Source organism: Gossypium arboreum, chromosome 1 (genome assembly GCF_025698485.1).
Source record: "Gossypium arboreum isolate Shixiya-1 chromosome 1, ASM2569848v2, whole genome shotgun sequence".
Classification (NCBI taxonomy): domain Eukaryota; kingdom Viridiplantae; phylum Streptophyta; class Magnoliopsida; order Malvales; family Malvaceae; genus Gossypium; species Gossypium arboreum.
In genome coordinates this window covers 86,607,891-86,627,841 of record NC_069070.1, presented here as the reverse complement: position 1 = coordinate 86,627,841, position 19,951 = coordinate 86,607,891, and the positions used below count along the sequence as shown (strand labels likewise).

Genomic DNA, 19,951 nt, shown 5'->3' with positions numbered 1-19,951 from the left:
TTATTTAACATACATATTAGAAACTAATCATAAATCACTCATATTTTCTCTTATATGGGTCATCGAGGCCCAAAATACACTTTAGAAACAAATCGGGACTAAATCGGAAGCTCAAAGAATTTTTCATAAAATTTCAAAATTTCTCCTAGCTATAGGGGACACATGCCCATGTGGCTCACACGGTCAAGAGACATGCCCACATCTCAAGCTGTGTGGGCATTCGAAATAGAGGCACACAGCCGTGTCCCAGCCCGTATCCTTGCCTGGGTAACTCCCTAACTTGGGTCACACGGCCAAGCCAGACACCCGTGTGCTAAACCGTATGAGTATACTGACTTGTAAAATTAAGGTGCAGGGGTCTAACGGCCAAGCCACATGCCCGTATGCTAGGCCATGTGAAAATATCTTGTAATTTTGTTTCTCAATTTCTTTAAAGATGCAGGGGACACATGGCCAGAATGCTTATGTGCTAGACCGTGTGTCACACATAGTTGAGACACTCGCCCGTATCTATGCCTGTGTGGACGAAAATAGTCCATTTTAAGGCCGCATTTCTCACCCATTTTGATATCAACCTAAATACAACATTTTAATACATTAATGAACCATAACAAAGCAATCATTGCAAACCAAAATCATGTTTTAAGCATAGTGTATAATCACATATACCAAAATACTCAAACTTACCTATTTAATCTATCTAACAATTCTACCTAAGTTCATTATAATTAAGATATACACAAACACATATATCATTCACATCAACATCATCAATATGTCTCATTTCCAACCCAACATATATATATGAGCAAAATTATAATTATTGTAATTTACACAAGACAAAATTTGATTAAGTCCACACAAACCCTATACATGCCATATAAATCATGTAGAATATTTCAAAACTACTGGAATAGGCTAGATAGTGTGACTTGATGTGCTGATCCGATCTCCTGACCTCACGAAAATCTACAAAGACATTAAACTGCAAAAATAAGCTTAATGAAGCTTAGTAAGTTCGATGGGTTAAACACAAATCTTACCGAACCTACAATAACACATCAATTAAATAAAATCATTCAATGTAAACTCCCTAAAAAACACAACTTTAATCAATAAACATACTTATTTCAAATCAATACCAATAATAACAATAAGTCTTTCAATTTCAATTACACAAGTCACTTACCAAATCTTACCAAATCAAAGAACGACTTATGGATAAGAGTACATTGTTATCAGAAGCCTGAAGGCTAAATAGAGGCTCATGAGAGCTAAACACCTATAAGAGTTGAACGGAAGCTCGTAAGAGCTAAACGGAAACCCATAAGGGTTAAACTGAAGCCCAAAAGAGCTGAACATAAACTCATATGAGTTAAACAGAAGCTTGAGAGCTAAACAGAAAGTAAACACGAAGTTCATAACAAATGTTGAACCTTGATTTACTTGGCTAATTTACCGCCAATTCCTCCTTTACTGTCTTTCGCCACACAACGATTGTACTTAAATCCCTCATTCCATTTAAATCGGATATTGACTTCAAATTTATAATTTAACAAAATTCTATTTTTCAAAAATATACTAAATGCATAATATCATTCATCAATTCAATTTAAATGTTGAAGTTTAACCATACAAACTTACTTGGCTTAAATTGTAAGATTTGTAAAAGTTCAGGGACTATTCTACTAATTTTCCTTTTTCATGAGTATCTACAGGCTCTTGATCTAAAATATAAAATTATTCATTCATTAGCATATATTTCTATTTCAATTCACTTCACAATTAATACCCCTCAAAAATTTTGAAATTACACAATTACCCTAACTTTTACAACTTTTACAATTTAGTCCCTTAACTAATTAGTCTATCAAATGAACTAATTTTTCTCAATTCACAATTTATCTAAATATTTTAGGCTATCATATAGCCCTTCATAAACTGAAACTTAATACCAACCCCTAATATTTAACCTTTTCACAATTTGGTCCTAAAATCAATATCTAACAAAATTACTATGTAAAATCATCATAAAACAAAAATTAAAGCTCTAAATCCATGTTATTTCATAATAAAAAAATCCAGTATTCATCAATGGTAATTTTCAAATTTTCCAATAAAATCAAAAACTAATGAAATAGTTAGTTGGACCTAATTGTAAAAGTATTAAAAACATAAAAATTATAAGAAAAAGGTAAGAAATGAACTCACATGAAGCAAAATAGAAAACCAGCTTCTTAAGAGCTCTTCAATCGTGTTTTTAGGCTAAAATTTAGAGATGAAATGTCTAGAAACTATTAAAATATCATTTTGGCTATTTTATTTTATTTTATTTTATTTCCAATTTTGCCCTTAAATCTCATAATTCCATTGTTTTTTTTTTCTGCTTATGCAACCTCATCCATCCTTTGTGTGTCTATTTGCTCTTTTAGTCCTCCCTTATTTACCTTTTCGGCTACTTAATTACTATTTCTTTAATTAGCAAGTTTTGCACCTTTTTCAATTTAGTCCTTTTTAATTAATTAACTATCAAAACGTTAAAATTTTCTAACGAAACTTTAATACTACCTTAATGACACTCTGTAAATATTTATAAAAATATTTATGACTTGTTTTGTAGAAACAAGTCTTGATACCTCATTTTCTAAACCAGTTGACTTAATAAATCCTTATAAAACACAAATTACTAATACAAAAATCTTTCTAAAACCTCATTTGACTCGTAAATACTAAATATTAAAATTTACAAGCCTATTCATCGGATTTGGTGGTCTCGAACCACTATTTTCGACACCATTGAGAATCAGGCTGTTACAATAAAGCTCTGACTAGGCTATTTGTTGTGTAGGTTTAGCTCAGACAGGTAATTTGAAACTAGTGTTTACAATTAGCTAGAACGAGCATATGATATTACTTTACTTGTGTACTGAGCTCTTTTACGATGTTTCATCGGGTAAAATATAAGGTGAGAAAAATATGATGTTACAAAGTGATGTAGGCAAAAGATACTTATGAAACGTGGAAAATGTATGATGTGGATATGAGCAAAGTGATGATTTAGAAATTGATTCATGAAACATTTTAAATTGAAATTTGTATTTTACCATTTGAAATTTTGTGGTTATGATCCAAATCTCATTTGGTTGATGTTGTTGTGAATGCCATGATAGGTGAAATTGTTGCATATTGAATTGTAATTGTTAAATAAATAAGGTAAGCTATTTTTTTATATTGTATGATCTTACTAAGTATTTTATAATACTTACTTGCATTACTACTTTCTCTGTAGATTTTGGACATCCAGAACGTGTTAATCGAATTGACGAGAGCACATATCTATTGTCTCTTGTTTTGGTGGATTTTGAATGTTTCAATCTTGGTTATCTACAACATGTACATAGGCTTGGTTGTAAATATATATTTTAAGTTCAAGTGATGGTGTTATAAGAGTTATGAAATTTTTATTATGAAATGTTGGATTTGAATGTGTTTATGATATACTTGGTTGATATGAAAGATATATGTATGCTTAGTTGATGTATGCAAAATGTTGAATCATAAAAGACTTTGGGAATTGGTGATGCTTGATTGAAATGTTGAGCCATATGTGTTAAATGATAATTGTAATGTTTGGACCTATACGGTTAAGTTGGTTTTATGTAGTGGGTAAGTTTTGGCAAGTTTTAAAGATAGGAATTGGTAAGTTTTATTTTAGTAAGAAGGGTATTTGGAATTATAGAACATTATGCATATTTGAAACTTATCGATGTCTCTACTTCGGTATGAAATGGATAGAGAATATAAAATGGTTCTTATTAATTCTTGTTACATGTTGCGTTTTGGTGCCAATTTTGGCATAAGGGTTTATATATTGATGAATTAGTTGGATGATAGATTTTGACATGGTTATGGCATATTTTTGAACAAGTTTTTGTGGTTTAAAAATGCATTATAGGTCACTTTAAAGAAATGGTTTGTATTTTGCATCTCAGGGGTTATATACACTGCACACAGGCTAACACATGGTCGTGTGTCACATACGGGCTGGTGGCATAGTCGTCTGCTTAATGGAAATTATGGAACACTTGTATACATGGTCACATTTTGTAACATGGGCTAGCCATATGCCCGTGTATGTTTTGAAATTGGATCCCTTAATCTTTCACACAACCTTAGTCAGATACATGGCCCAGCCACACAACCGTGTCACTCCTTGCCACACGGGTTCAGCTTGTCACACGGCCATGCGTCCCCTATTTACATACTTTTCCTTACTTTTTGTTAAGTTATCAAATAAGTCACTGTTTACTTTCGAAATGATTTTAGAACTTTCGTAAGCTCGTTTTAAGCCAAAAAAAAAATTGTAAAGCATGAATTGTATGTTGTATGAGATTTATTGAATATTAAATGGTTTCTTGATTTAAATTTTCATGTAAATGTTTTGTTATTTGTTGTAGCATCCCGTAACTCTATCTTGATATCAGGGATAGGTTAGGAGTGTTATAACATCATTCTCTCTAAGGTCATTTTTATCAAATATTAGGGTTATGAAATTTGTTGTACTTAAGGCATCATTATGCCAAACAAAAAAAAAAAAGGTGGATATCTAAGTCATCTTTTTTTCACCTATTTTATTCTCTTCACCATTTTCAGTTTTCTAGGTTTTCTTTTCTTAGCTTAGTGTTGGAAAAAATCCGGTTTAGAAACTATTTTTGTAACACCCCTAACCTGTATCCATCGCTAAACTAAGGTTAAGAGGCATTATCGGACATATCGGAACATTTCGCAATCATTTCAAAATCAAAAGTCATACATTATTATATCAAAGTCAGATATCAACATAAGGTCCCTTTCTTAGGTCAATAATACCTAAAACATGCATTAGAAAGAGGTCAAGACTGAACTTAATACATACAAAATTTTTCTAAAATTTAACAATTTTTCTAAGTTACAAAGGTCACACACCCGTGTGAACAGGCCGTGTGCCTCACAAGGCATTAGACACACCTGTGTGTTTAGGCCAAGGTGAAACAGGGCATACATACTGACTTGAGTCACACGGCCTGTCACACGCCCGTGTGTCTGGCCCGTGTGCAAGTCTGACTTGATTCAAAACTAAACATTTAAGGACACGATCGAGACACACCCGTGTGCTCAACTGTGTAGGCAATTATAGGCCATTTGTAAGGCTAATTTGCCACCCAATAGGGTCCTCCCTACAAGTCCAAAATCAAGCATCATATATCCAACATTTTTAGCTAAATTCAACTCCAAACATGTATCAATCAATACATAACATCATCATCAAATTTCATGTTCATTCTCTATACCAAAACATACCAAAATCACATGTTAAATTCATTTAGTCATACATGATCAACATCTCAAAATTATCATATCAATCTCATATCAAGATTATACCAAATCCATAAGTAAATCATGAAACATACTTCCCAAAATGAGCTTAATACATTACTGAATATACACAACATTAGCATCATGATCATGCCATTTTCGCATGGCTACATATATACAAATCAAAATAAACCATATCGAAACTAGCCTATACATGCCACAAAACCAAAAACTCAAAGAGTTTATTTACCAAAGCGATAACTGGATAGTGTGATGAGATCTCCTACGAATTCCAACCCAAGCAAGTCTTTGAAACTCTATAAACATAGGAAAAACACAAATAGTAAGCTTAGAAAGCTTAGTAAGCGATAAGCAAATAAATCATCTCAATGATATTTATAATTCAATTTAATTAGGTCAAATTAAACAAATCTCAACCACATATATATTCATCATATTCGTAAATTCATATGTCCATATTAAAATACTCCACTTATCTTATTTATCAATGAACATATAACCATGCTTTCAAATTCGAATAACAACCGTTAGCTCAATCATATAAATCAAGATCCCACATATTCATTACATCGCCAACCAAACCATGGTCATTTATTACAAATCATACATAAAGTTATATCAACTTCGTTATAAACACTTCCAAACTCGAACATCATAATTCCCTTATAGCATAAATCAAATTCGCATACGTGAATCATACAATCAACCAAGATGAGATTTATTTTACTAATCATATATTACATATAAAGCATACCCCAACTCGACCATTTTGATTCCATTATCCGTTCAACTTTTCGAACCAAGCAATCATACATTAAAGCCATGTTTCATGTTTCATAATTCTCATGTCCGAAACATAAGACCACAATTTCATATAATAAGTGTATATAACATATCATTCATTTGTATACATTCATATAATTTGTTGTCATATATTTCACATATGGTCATATGAAACATACTCACCTTTCATTTCTGAATTTCATAAACAAATCACACGTACCTGAATCAGATACTATTTCACATAGTTATTCATTTCTCAGAATGCCCGTTGAACCGTTTGAAATCAATAAGGATACTCAGATAGCTCATAAGCTCCTACAATGCCAGCATCCCATACGTGGTCTTACATGTAACCAAATATCGATGCCACTTTCCCAGACAGGGTCTTACACGAAATCATATACGACGCCAATGTTCCAGACATGGTATTACACGTAAATCACAAATCAATGCCAATGTCCCAAACGTGGTCTTACACGATAACACATATCGGAATCCTATGTCATGACATATGTATCCTAACTATTCCTATGGTTCGTACAGGAATTTTCAGACGTCCTCACCTTATCGGAACTTTCTCAATTTCACATATTCAATCATTCCACGCTCAAAACAGATTCTCCAAAGGTCAATTCAATTCAGCAACATATATATATATATATATATTTATTTACAACTCAATTCTGCACACATAATGCACATACATTTCAATTTAACAACATTTATTTACTTATGAACTTACCTTGGATGTAGACGAATGAACCGGAATGACTATTCGACAACTCTACATTTCCCCCGATCCAATTTTGATTTCATCTTTTCTTGATATAAATTAATATAAATTAAACTTATTTAATCACACATGTACTAAAATTCACCCAAAAACACGTAAAAGGGAAGTTTGCACTTTAGCCCTAACATTTCACATTTTTCACAATTACCCCTTATTTCACAAAACACAAAACACACATAATTTCATTAAATTCTAGTATAGCAGAATTTTACTAAGGTTCATAGCATCCCATTTCTTCGATTTATTTCACATTTTGACCCTCAATTTACAAATTTCTTAATTTAGTCCTTAATACACATTTTTATCAAAAAATCACTTAATTAAACATGATAATCTATCAACAAAGATTTATTTTTCATCATCAAACAACAAATTCATCACATTATCAACAATGGAAAATCTCAAATTCTTCATTAAATCTGAAAATTAAGGCACGAGTTTACTAATATTCGAAGCAACGATCTCAAAAATGTAAAAATTATCAAAAATCGAATAAAAAACATACCTGAATTAAGCTTCCTAGGTGCTGAAACTTAAACAACAACCATGGTTTTTTTCTTCTCAACATTCGGCCATGAAAAAGATGAATACCCCACTATCTTTATGATTTGTTTTATTTATTTCATGTTAATAAGCCATTTACAATGTTAACCTTTGTAATTTAATATGAAATCATTATAAATTATGCCCATTACCGTCCATGCTAATGTTCAATGGCTAAATTACAACATAAGGGCCCCTCATAATAAAATCCATAGCAATATAGCACTTTAACAATTAGCAAGTTACTTTTGCATTTTACACGATTAAGTCCTTTTTGCAAATTGAGCACACAAACGATACAATTTTCATACGAAACTTTCACACATATCAATTCACATACTTTAAGCACGGAATATAATATTTAAATATTTTCTAACTCAAATTTGTGGTCCCAAAATCACTGTTCTAACTAGGGTCTAAACCAGGCTGTTACAGTTTTCTTGCACATCGAAAAAAATAAAAAATTTGAAAATCAAACTTGTTTGTGATATTTATAGAAATAAAACTTTTCCCAAAATATTACATGTGCTTTGAGTGAGATGGATCCTAGACATTCTTGACTTTAAACCGAATGACCTTCTCCGCTATTCTTGTACCACAAACTACTTCGAGTGTGGCCTTGAAAAATTTCGAGTCAAATACAACTAGAAATATTTTTCTTACTTTCAGTAGGAAAGTAAATCTCTCTTATAGAAACCGGTAGTATTGTTATTCTTGGAAAATAGAATTTATAGTTAGAAATAAAATCTCACTATTTTCAAGCAGAACAATAATATCTCAAAGTTGTATATAAATTCTTGTGTTTTTACCTGTACTGGTGCTATCTATTTATAGGGAGAGCTAGTGAAACCCTAGTTGAATTTGTAGAAAGCATTTGATGCATACTTAATAGATAAACAATCCCCTAGTTGAACTAGGAGAGCGAGGGGCTAATACGGTGTGCTTCCCCTCATATGTATTATGATGAGGTTTCAAGCCTCTCCTGTATGAGATCCAATTATATGTGCTTCCAAGACTTTTAACCCAACACTTTATAGTTTAATCCAACCCTGTAAAATTTTTTTATTTCTAAAATAGATATTATTTATTAAAATAATTTTAATTAATTAATTTTTCAATTAAATAATTTTCTTAACCCAATTCTAATTCCATTAAAATCATGACAACATTACCGTAAAAGAATCTATGAGAAAATATATTTAATTTCTACATTCAATAGAGTTTATAATGATCAATTAATTTAATTTCATTTTTAAATTCAATTATTTAATTAAATAATAATTCAAAATTTTAAATTAATTCTCGTGTCATTTCCATACTAAGTGAGAAACCACATTCATTTTCGAATGTAACCCATTTCTCTAACTTTATCATTTCTATCCATTTATGTTATTTGATTCATCATGAAATTAATTTATGGTTTCAACGAGCTAGTGGAGGGACCAATTCAACATATGTGATTATGACTCAAATGATTTATAATTAAGTTGTAACTTTTCGCTTATTAATTATAAAATCATTTAGTCATGATGTCATTCCACTGTAATATCGTGACTGAGCTCTCCCTAATGACATACTAATACATGATATTCGTGACAGGTTTTAAATATTTATAATGAATCGTTCTTGAAACTAACTATTATCACGATGAAGGCAAGTGTACATATCGAACAGTAGTATAGCTTTAGCAAGACCGAATTATCAAACCCAAAGGAACTAAAAGTACTAATATCAACTTTCTTTTTATTACCTAGCCTAAAAAATAAAAGGGTTTTGTTTATCTAACTAAATAACTAAACTAAGAAATCACAGAAAGGAAATTTGGGGAAAATACTTTTTGGAAAACTCGATTGATTGAGACAATACCTAAAGAAAAATCCACCTAGACTTCACTTGTTATTTGAATCTGAATCGGACGATTTATTCATTCAACTTGTTCTGTAGAGATCCCTAAGTTATATTATTATCTCTCTCGAGACTAACAACGTCTAACCCTAGATTGAATAATTGAAATCTCTTTGTAATTAACACCCTAGGGTTGCATTAACTCGATCTATGGATCCCCTTATTAGGTTTCACCCTAATCCGGCAAAATCTTGTCACCCTATCTCTAGGCGCGCAATCAACTCTGCTTAATTATGACAAATTTTCTCTTAGACAGGTTCTATTCCTCCTCTGAATAAGAGCTTAACTTGAATCAATATCCTGGAATATCAAAACAAGAATTAAGAACACATAATTAAGAACAAGTCAAATATTTATCATACAATTCAGATAATAATAACAAGATCTATATTAGATTTCATCCCCCTTAGGTATTTAGGGGTTTTAGTTCATACTAATGAAAGAAAACATCTCAAAATAATAAAAATAACAAAACATCAAAAAACCCAAAACTCCTGAGGGAATTTGAAGGGAGATCTTCAGTCTCGATGGTGAATCCGGCTTCTGGGATGGATCGATCAGCTTTCCTTGAGCAATTCCTTGATTCCTTCCGTGCCTCCTCCGTCTAGGTGCCTCCTCAGGTGTTTAAATAGGCTTTGGAATGCCTAAAAGCCCTCAAAATTGGCCTTTTTCGAATTGGACTAAACTTGGGCTCAGTAGGGACATGCCCGTGTGCGATTGCATAAGGCTGTGGTCAAGGCTGTTAAATGGGCTCGGGCTTGTGATCTACCTATGTAACTCATGTTTTGACCTTGCCAAAGGGACACAGCCGTGTGGTCTGCCCATATGAGGATGTCCAGGCCGTGTTGATTTCGTACGTTGGCCCATTTTCTCCATTTTTGGCCCATTTCTCGTTCCTTTCACTCTCCTATGCTCACCTAAGTATAAAACATGAAATTAAGGGATTAGGAGCATCAAATTCACCAATTCTAAGGAGAAACCATCCATAAATGCATTAAGCATGGGGTAAAAAATGTATAAATTACGGTTTATCAAATACCCCCACACTTAAGCATTTGCTTGTCCTCAAGCAAAATCCTCAACTCATAATCAAAATAAATTCTTCTCAACTTATAATTTCTATCGATAATATCTCAAAATAAGTCGTAGGTAATCATACATTGAAAATTCAACTAAAAGAAGATCAAAGTTTCAAGCATTCCCAGTTGAGCATTTTATTATGAAAACATATGTGTCTCCTCTCATCTAAGTAATTACCTTTGATTCAAAATATCACAGAGTTTCACATCCTTACTAAAGACCCACTCAAATCACTCAAGGTGTTTAAATGAAAATAAATGAAGCACTCAATAATCAAAAAGGAAAAGTCATTACCATAGGCTTGCATGAAAATCAAATCTCCACCACTATAAATTGAGATGAAACATCAACCAAATGGTCTTTAGAGGGTTGTAACGTAGCTTTGGTTAGAGGTTGTGGTCACAAGCTGAAAGAAATGGTTAGAATCGAGATTGAATTGAAAAATTGCCTAACTAGAAAAATGACTAGTCATCAATTGCGTACAACAGAGCTTTTTCTCAGAATATGAAATTTAACTTCTTTAGCTCAGAAGATCACTACTACTAATATGTATACATTTATATATATATATATATATTGTTTTTTTTAAGAACAAGTTAAATTACAAAATGGAGTAAAACATAGCTAAGCAACTATTCCAACTCAGATCTCGACAAAAATAAGGATCAAATTAATTTAGGGGATTTTAATAATAATAAGTTATGGGTTAATATTGAGGGTAAGTCAATGAATAGGTTGTTAGGTTCAAGGGGGTTCACTAAGGGTTAATTGTGAAGGTAGGCTTTTATGGAGTGAGTGGGTTAAACCTAAGTGCCTTTATCATTTTGACATATCAAATCAAATGGTGTGGTCTTGACATGCGTAATCAAGCAAGTTTTAGAATAACAATTCAATACTGACACACTCATAATAAAAGTGAGCATGAAAGAAATAATAGATGCTCTAAAGGCTCAAGATCTCACAAAAATTATGGTTTTTTGATGTTTAAACTTGTGAATTCCAACTCAAACTAATACCTAAACTTGGGGAAGCAACCTAATAGTTTTTAATTCTTCAAAAACAAACTTATCATGCTTGATTCCCTAATATCTTAAAGTTTAAACAACCAATGCATAAATGCCTATGTTTTAATTCAAGATATATTAATAAACATTATAGACCAATTGGAATTCATTCTAAAAATGATATGAGAAGATCACATGAGAATAAAACAAAATTCAGGGATTTTTCTGATATAAAAGACCCCCTACACTTAAGATTACATTGCCCTCAATGTACAAAGGTAGATATATTAAAAAAGATAGATTTATAATCATAAGATAGGGAGAGAAGTGAAACTTCCTGAATGATGAATGAACTCCTTGAATTGGTGTTTTGGAGAATAATCGGCGTGAGAGTGGAGGAGGATACTCCGGTGGTAGTAGAGGTCGGGTTCCACAAATGCTACGCCAAAAGAGTATTATATCTCAAGTTGGCTATTGTCGTGGTCGAGTAGGACATGGCAGTTGTGGAGAACCTTTCCCAGTGGAGTTTCGAGTTCCTAAGTAATAGTGAGCTTTAGAGCTCTTTATAACTATGATAGAATCAGGAACTCTTTTAAGAAATATATATAAGGAAGACTAAGTACTCATAATGAATTAGTCGAATTAAAAATTGTAAAATAATAATTATAAAACTTAATAAAAATAAGGTGAAAGAAAGATAAAAAGTAGTCTTAAAATAAAATAAAAGTAAAAACATAAAATAGATAAATAAAAGTTTTTAAACATCTTCATCCTAGATGGTTCACAAGGTGGGGGTGGCGATGAGATGTGGAAGTGCTGACAAATCTGGTGTAGTGTAGCATCAATGCGATTGAAGCGCTGAAAACACTATTGCTCGAATAGAGTTAGGAGCTCAAAGATGTCAGCGTATGAAGCCGCTGCATGAACTGGACGAGAGGGTGGTGGTGGCTGAGACGATGGGTCCTCATGACGGGGAGGGACATCATCAGTATTGTCCTCGGGATCCTCCTCTTCGGTGGATTGGGCGAGGCGATACTGAGGAGGGTGGGTTCCTCGGCGCTTCTCGATCATCCTTGTACTAAGCATGCTTAGGGGACATCTGGACCATGAGAGTGAGGGAGGATGATTGGGCTACTGTGTTGAGGAGCTCGAAGTGCCGAGCCAACCGCGTTACATAGGGCCCAATGTAGATGACCCCCTTCCTATGTCGCTCCGTCTGATGTTGAATGGCGAGGGTAATGAAATAGGCAAGGTCGAAGACGTGCCCATGCGACATACACCATAGAAAGTAGGCGTCGTGAGTGTTGACGACGCCAGTGCTCTCTTGCCTTTCTGTTAACGAGTGAGCTAAAATGGCATGTAGGTGCCTCAGAGATGGAGGGAGAGCCGATGCCTTGGAGCGGCTAGGATTGTAGGAGGCAGAGCCAGAGGCGAGGGTGTTCCAGCACCGTAAAGAAGAATGATGGATGTGGCAATTGAGAGTGTGGAGCTTATTCTCCTCTATGAACTCTTCCGTGTAAAGGCCCAGTGCGTACCGAACTCTAGGATGCTCAATTGGTGGACTAGACTGCCGAGGCAAAATTGGACCATTTCCGGATCATCAAAATGGGTCATCACAGTTTGAAGATGAAATGTTTAGCAAAATTCCATCGTGAGCTCGAGATACGTCGGCTCGACAATCTCGAAGAAAAGTCCCCAAGGATCGGTGGTAAGGAGGGCCCAAATTGCATCAGCAAGTTGGACTTGTGGTAGTGCGGTCCAGTCTATACAGTGGCCCAGTTCCAAGGGACGGGCTCGTAGAATCTGAAATAGTTCCTCATGATTGCCTGGTGGAAATTAGAGGAAAGGGTGGCAAATTTCTGCGATAGGTCCCGAAGATGACGCCCCTTTCCATTTTATTGAAGTGGGGAAGACAGTCTTCTTGCCACGTGAGGTAGACATAATGTACCTATAATGGAAATTGAAGTGGAATGTGAATACTTTCCATCTACATATTAACCTCTACTATAACAGCCAAAGTAAATGTGCCAAATAACCCTATAAGAATAAGTAATGGAGATATCTAAAGAATGAATTTGTGTGGGGTTAATAGCATGAAACCCATAGAAACAATAACAATGAATGAATGTAGCCTAATATACTGACTAAGAAAATAAAAAAAAATTACTAAAACAAAACATAAAAACATACATTTATCTACTATTCTAACTATGAATATGCACGTAAAATAGTCAAATGGAGCATAGAATTCATGAACGAAGCAAATTAATTGAAGAAGATTGAGATAAAAAGTAAACAAATGCAAGAGGGAGGAGCTTAGGATTCAAAAATGTGGTTGAAGGAGGCGTACAGGTGTGGCAGGAGGCCGTGCGAATCTGTAGCGGCTAGGGTTAGGGATTTTGGGTGAGGGAGATGATGAATACTAAAAGGTATTTATAGATTTTGGGACACACGGCCAGGGAACATGCTCGTGTTCCTTAATTTTTGCCCGTGTGATTCTTGAATTTTGAATTTGGGTGTGTCTAACATTTGGCCCACGCCCGTGTTCCTTGGGCGTGTGGGTGCACACAGCCATCGTACAGCCGTGTCTATCTTCGTTCGCTTCTCTAACGCCCGTGTATATAGGCCCACACCCGTGTTAATCTGATAGGTTCAACCACGGGTTGTAGACACAGGTGTGGCAAATGCCCGTGCTATTTTCTCAGGTTCAACCACAGTTCTACGACACGGGCATGTTGTACACCCGTGTTGTTTTCGCAGGTTTGCCCGTGGTCCTAATGCATGACCATGGCAGCTTATCGCATCTCGTGTTGGGGAAAATTTTACCCTGTTTTCACACGGCCTATGGTACGTGTATGTGCCTGGCCGTGTGTGCTTTAGAAAGCCTACGTTTCATGAGTCGGTTAGTATGTTAGATGTTAAGACTAAAACTTAAAGAAATTAATATTGTTAGTGCTTAGGTTGCCTCCCAAGAAGCGCTTATTTATAGTCTATGCTAGACTTACCTCTCTGGAGTGTGATCATGGTGGATCGAGGAGTTTACACTCCTCATCCCTGCTATAAATTTTATCAACATATCGTTTAAGATGAGTACTATTTACCTTGAACGTACCAAATTTAGGGTGATTTACCTTGATCGTACCGTATGGGAAAATGCTAAGTACCGTAAGAGAAATTTCTTCATTCTGTTTGGCAGTGTCAATGTGAGGATCTGCGGCATCTAATAAAATTTTATCGCCAACCTTAAGTTGATTTGGTGAGGCATTGAGCTCATTCTGACGTAGTTTTGGTTTATCGTGTTTTCTCAGTTTAAATGTTAGCCATTCATCTAACTCCTCGATTCGTAACCTTCATTCTTCATGGGTAGATTCTTTATTGTGGATTGAACATGGCTCATGTGTGTCCTTCGAACTTATTTCCTACAAAATAGGTTGCATTGTATGATCAACCTTAGTAGAACAATTTGTACAATCACCTTCAATTTTCGATGTGTTGTTCGGGTTGCGCGCTTGAAGGTTGATTATTTCGTCTCCTACACGAAGTGTGAGTTCACCTGTGCCAACGTCAATAATTTTTCTAGCAGTTGCTAAAAAGGGCCTTCCTAAAATTAAAGGAACATTACTGTCCTCTTTTATGTCTAAAACAACAAAATCAACTAGGAATATAAATTTGTCAATTTTAACGAGTACGTCTTCAATGATAACCCTAGGAAATCTGACAGTTTTATGTGCTAATTGAATGCTCATCCTAGTTTGTTTGGGTTTCCCTAGACCTAGTTGTTTAAAAAATTTGTAAGGCATAACATTGATACTAGCCCCTAGATCAGCCAACGCATTATTAACATTCAAACTTAAACAAGGAATCGTAAAACTCCCTGGATCTTTTAGTTTGTTAGGTAGATTATTCTGAAGAATGGCTGACCAAACCGCATTTAACTCTACATGCGACCTTTCATCTAACTTTCATTTATTTGCTAGAAGCTCCTTTAAAAATTTTACTGCGTTTGGCATCTGCAAAAGGGCTTCAATAAACAGTAAGTTAATAAGTAGTTTCTTTAAAAGTTTAAGGAATTTACCAAACTGTTCATCTGATCAGTCTTTTTTTATCATAATGGGGTATAGCACACGAGGTTTATATTTTGTAATTACCGGCGTTGGCTCATTGTGGCCATCCTCATCCTTACCTTTGCTTACCACAGTTCCTGGCCTTGGTTCTGCAACTAGCCCTTCCTCATCTTGAAGGGCAATCACGTTAAGTTGCTCTCTTGGGTTAGATTCAGTGTTGCTTGGCAGGCTACCTTGTGGTCGTTTGGAAATCAATTTGGTGAGATATCCAATCTGAGTTTTGAGCCCCTGGGTTGATGCTTGTTGATTTTTTAGTGTCGTCTCGGTATTCTAAAAATGAGTCTCTTTAGCATCTCTTCAAGGTTCGATTTTTTCTCCTGCTGGTATGGTGGTTGCTGAAAGCCTGGAGGGGGTGGTGGTTTTTGATTTCCTTGGCCTCCCCATGAAAAATTTGGGTGATTCCTCCAACCTGCATTGTAAGTATTGCTATAAGGATTGTTTTGAGATCGAGGATTATTACCTATGTAATTTAACTGCTCGTTCTCCATGTTATTGCCATAAGGTGGGTATTCTGAATTGCTGGATCCACATCCATTTGCTTCATACTGCATTACTGGGTGAACGTATGAAGAACTAAGTAAACCATCAATTTTCTTATTCAAGAGTTCTACCTGATTAGAGAGCATGGTGACCGAATCGACGTTATAAACGCCGACTATTGTCATTGGCTTTGTCATTATGACTTGCCACTGATAGTTATTTAGTGACATCTCCTCTATAAATTCATAGGCATCTTCAGGTGTTTTATTATTGATAATTCTGCCAGCAGCTACGTCAACCATTTGTTGAGTCGAAGGATTTAGGCCATTATGAAAAGTTTGAACCTGAAGCCAGAGTGGTAACCGATGGTGAGGGAATCTTCGCAAAAGGTCCTTATATCTCTCCCATGCATCGTAGAGTGTCTCTAAATCCATTTGCACAAAAGAAGAGATATCATTATGTGATTTAGCTATTTTAGCCAGTGGAAAATATTTTAATAAGAACTTTTCGGTCATTTGTTCCCAAATAATAATTGACCCTTGTGGTAACGAGTTCAACAACTGTTTTTATTCCTTAACGAAAAGGGAAACAACCAAATATGTATGGCATCATCAGAAATGCCATTGATTTTAAATGTATTGCATAGTTCCAAACAGTTTGCCAAGTGAGCGTTGGGATCTTCGTCCTGCAAACCATCAAACTGAACAAATTACTGTATCATTTGAATTGTGTTAGATTTCAGTTCAAAAGTATTTACAGCTACAGCAGGTCTAACTATGCTCGATTCAGTTCCTGTTAAAGAAGGTTTAGCATAATCATACATAGTGCGTGGAGCAGGATTTTGTTTAACAGTAATCGCAGGAGGTAGCAGATTTTCTTGGTTTTTAGCCATCTCCTCGGTGGTGGTTGAAGTATCTTCCTCTTGCTCTTTCTTTGTGTATCTTAAGCTTCACCTTATTTCTCTTTGGTTTCTGCGAACTGTGCGATCGATCTCATTGTTAAAAAGTAATGGTCCTGACGGGTTTCTTCTAGTCATAAACTATAAAAACCTACTAGAAAAAGAGAAAGAGAAGAATTAGTAATAAAAATTAGAGTAAAATTTAAATTGCAGAAAAAGTAAATGGCTAAAGTAATAAAAATCAAGTGTTCCTAATATCTTAGTTCCCCGGAAACAGCACCACAAACTTGATACATGATATTCGTGACAGGTTTTAAATATTTATAATGAATCATTCTTGAAACTAACTATTACCACGATGAAGGCAAGTGTACCTATCAAACAGTAGTATAGCTGTAACACCCCAAACCCGAGATCGTCACCGGATTTGAACACGTGGTGTTACCGGGTTCACTTCCCTTATTTCTCTCTTTGTAATATTGATTGCTGTTCCAGGCAGGCTAGCTAACTGCGTCACTGTCGCCTTAAAAATCATATCTCGAGTTTCAAAACTCAGAAACTGATTCCGTAAATGTTCCCTGAATTTAGACTCATATGTCTATCCATGGATTTATTTCTAGAATTTTTGGTCGGGCAAATTGGTACAGTTTATTAGTTAAAGTCGCCCATGTTACAGAGGTCGACTACACTTACCTTTGCGCATTACGACCTGAATATCTTCTCATACAGAGCTTCAATGCTCATGCCGTTTATTTCTAATGAAACTAGACTCAAATAGGAATCTGTACATATAAGGCACAACTTCTAATTCTTTCTGGATAATTTATGGTAAATTTTCAAAGTCGAGACAGGGGACCCAGAAACCGTTCTGGCCCTGTCTCACGAGAACTTTAATATCTCTCAGTATACTGCTCATATGGTCATTTCGTTTCGTCCATATAAGACTAGATTCATCAAGGTTCAATTTCATAATTTATTCACTATTTAATTCTACTTCTACTATTTTTAGTGATTTTTCAATCTCATCTCACTGCTGCTGTCCGCAACAGTTACTGCGATGACTATGCCAATTTCGTGAATCTTTCCTTGGCCTTACTAATCATCCATCATACATGACACAAATTATGGCCACCTTATCAAAATTAAAGTTTCTAAGACTCGTGGCTATAGGTTCTAGCATCCCACTCGACGACCACATAGGCCATTTTCACATGGCTGAAAGTTTACAACCCACGATTCAACAAAACATAATAGCTTATACATGCCAAATGTTCTCCTAGTTCAACTACGAAGACAATACCAAAAGGTTTCCAGCCGGTGTGATGACTTCAACGACGGTTCCGAGCACGCAACAATACGAGTCCAAGAGACCTAAAATGGGTGACAAGAAAACACCGAGTGAGTTTATAACTCAGTAAGTCATAAGCATTCCTCAACCATCCATTAATAAAATTTTCGCAACATCAAACAATAAACGAGGCTAGGTACTTCATCCATATCGAAACTATACCATAATTCCTCGGACCTTTCGGTTCAATCTCATACCAAGTCATACATCCACATTTCATATTTTATACAATAAGATATTTGAGGCATATTTACACACCAACTCATTCACACCACAATCATACAATTGCAATCATCACATAGATTTAAAGCTTACCAAGCTCAACCCCGAGCATGAACGTATTGCCTATTCGTCATGAGCTCAAGGTACTTACCCGATCCGCTGTCCGGGATTAACTCGATAATGTCGCACACTCAGTGCCAATTGTAACGCAAGAGCATATAGTGAATCCGCACACTTAGTGCTATATATTTTCAGTTCGCACACTTAGTGCTGTACAATTTTTAAACCCGCACACTTAGTGCCAATCTTGTCACTGTGTCCATTTATACCCGCACACTTAGTGCCGAGACCAATACCTTATGCATGTTGCTGCCTTTATACATTCAAACATGGCATCATTCCATACACATACATTTTCATTTACACATCAACTCATTTAAACACAATTGCGTATATATTATGGTCATTTACATCAACACCAAATATATGCTTAATGACTTACCTTGTGTTGGGAAAATAATTCCAAGTCGGCTACTCGTTGACCTTCGATTTCCCTTTGTTGGACGCCTCTCCTTTAGGATCTTGAGCTTAAACAAATAAATTAACTCATTCAATCGCTTTGGTACATATGTTGGTATCCACATTCTAATGATCATATAACATACGGAGCGACATGGTAAAATTTTTATCTTGCTACCTTATGTTCTTGGCTATTCGACCAATAGCCTTATGCAATTTACTATTCTATCAATAATCCAATCACACATACACGTATACATATTCGTATATTAGATAACCACCCTTACTAACCACCCATTTTAGTTGATTTCATACAATCAAAGGCAATATCACAATTGGGTATACTTATATAGCCGAATGCGCTAAAATTGATCTAACATCACCTATACCCTTGATTGAATGGCCGAATACTTATACTATCAATTATAGTATCGATTTTATTCTTTCAAACACATAGTCCCATTTGGCCCTAACCATTTACTTAACGTATGTGTACAAATTCCATCTCAAAATTAGGAGTTGCAACTACAACGTGGTTACAACAATGCTCATCAATGACCGAATGCCTAAGCACAACTCTACTAAAAATTTATCCAACATCATTAACTTTGCCCTTCACTGTTCTTTTTTTTCTAAACATCAAATACAAAGTAACTTACATGTATACATTAAACCAATCTTGCTAGCACTATATCCCTTAACCGAATATCATAAACCCAAGCCACATATATAGTTCATCAAGGCCTTTCATTGGCCACATTCGGCACCCCCTCCCCTTATGAACAAACCAATTTCAACTTTCATGAAAAGTATATGTACCAAGAGCTTCAACTACTTGGCCAAATACCAAACCTCCAAACAACCAAATTTAATCCA

The 19,951-nt window shown here is 35.0% G+C and overlaps 1 non-coding gene across 1 annotated transcript; it reads left to right on the top strand.

Moving 5' to 3' along the window:
* The first annotated feature begins 16,448 nt into the window (after positions 1–16,448).
* LOC128281439 (small nucleolar RNA R71) lies at positions 16,449–16,554 on the top strand. Its single transcript, XR_008271653.1, has one exon. It is a non-coding gene; the product is annotated as a small nucleolar RNA R71 (small nucleolar RNA).
* Positions 16,555–19,951: the final 3,397 nt, after the last annotated feature.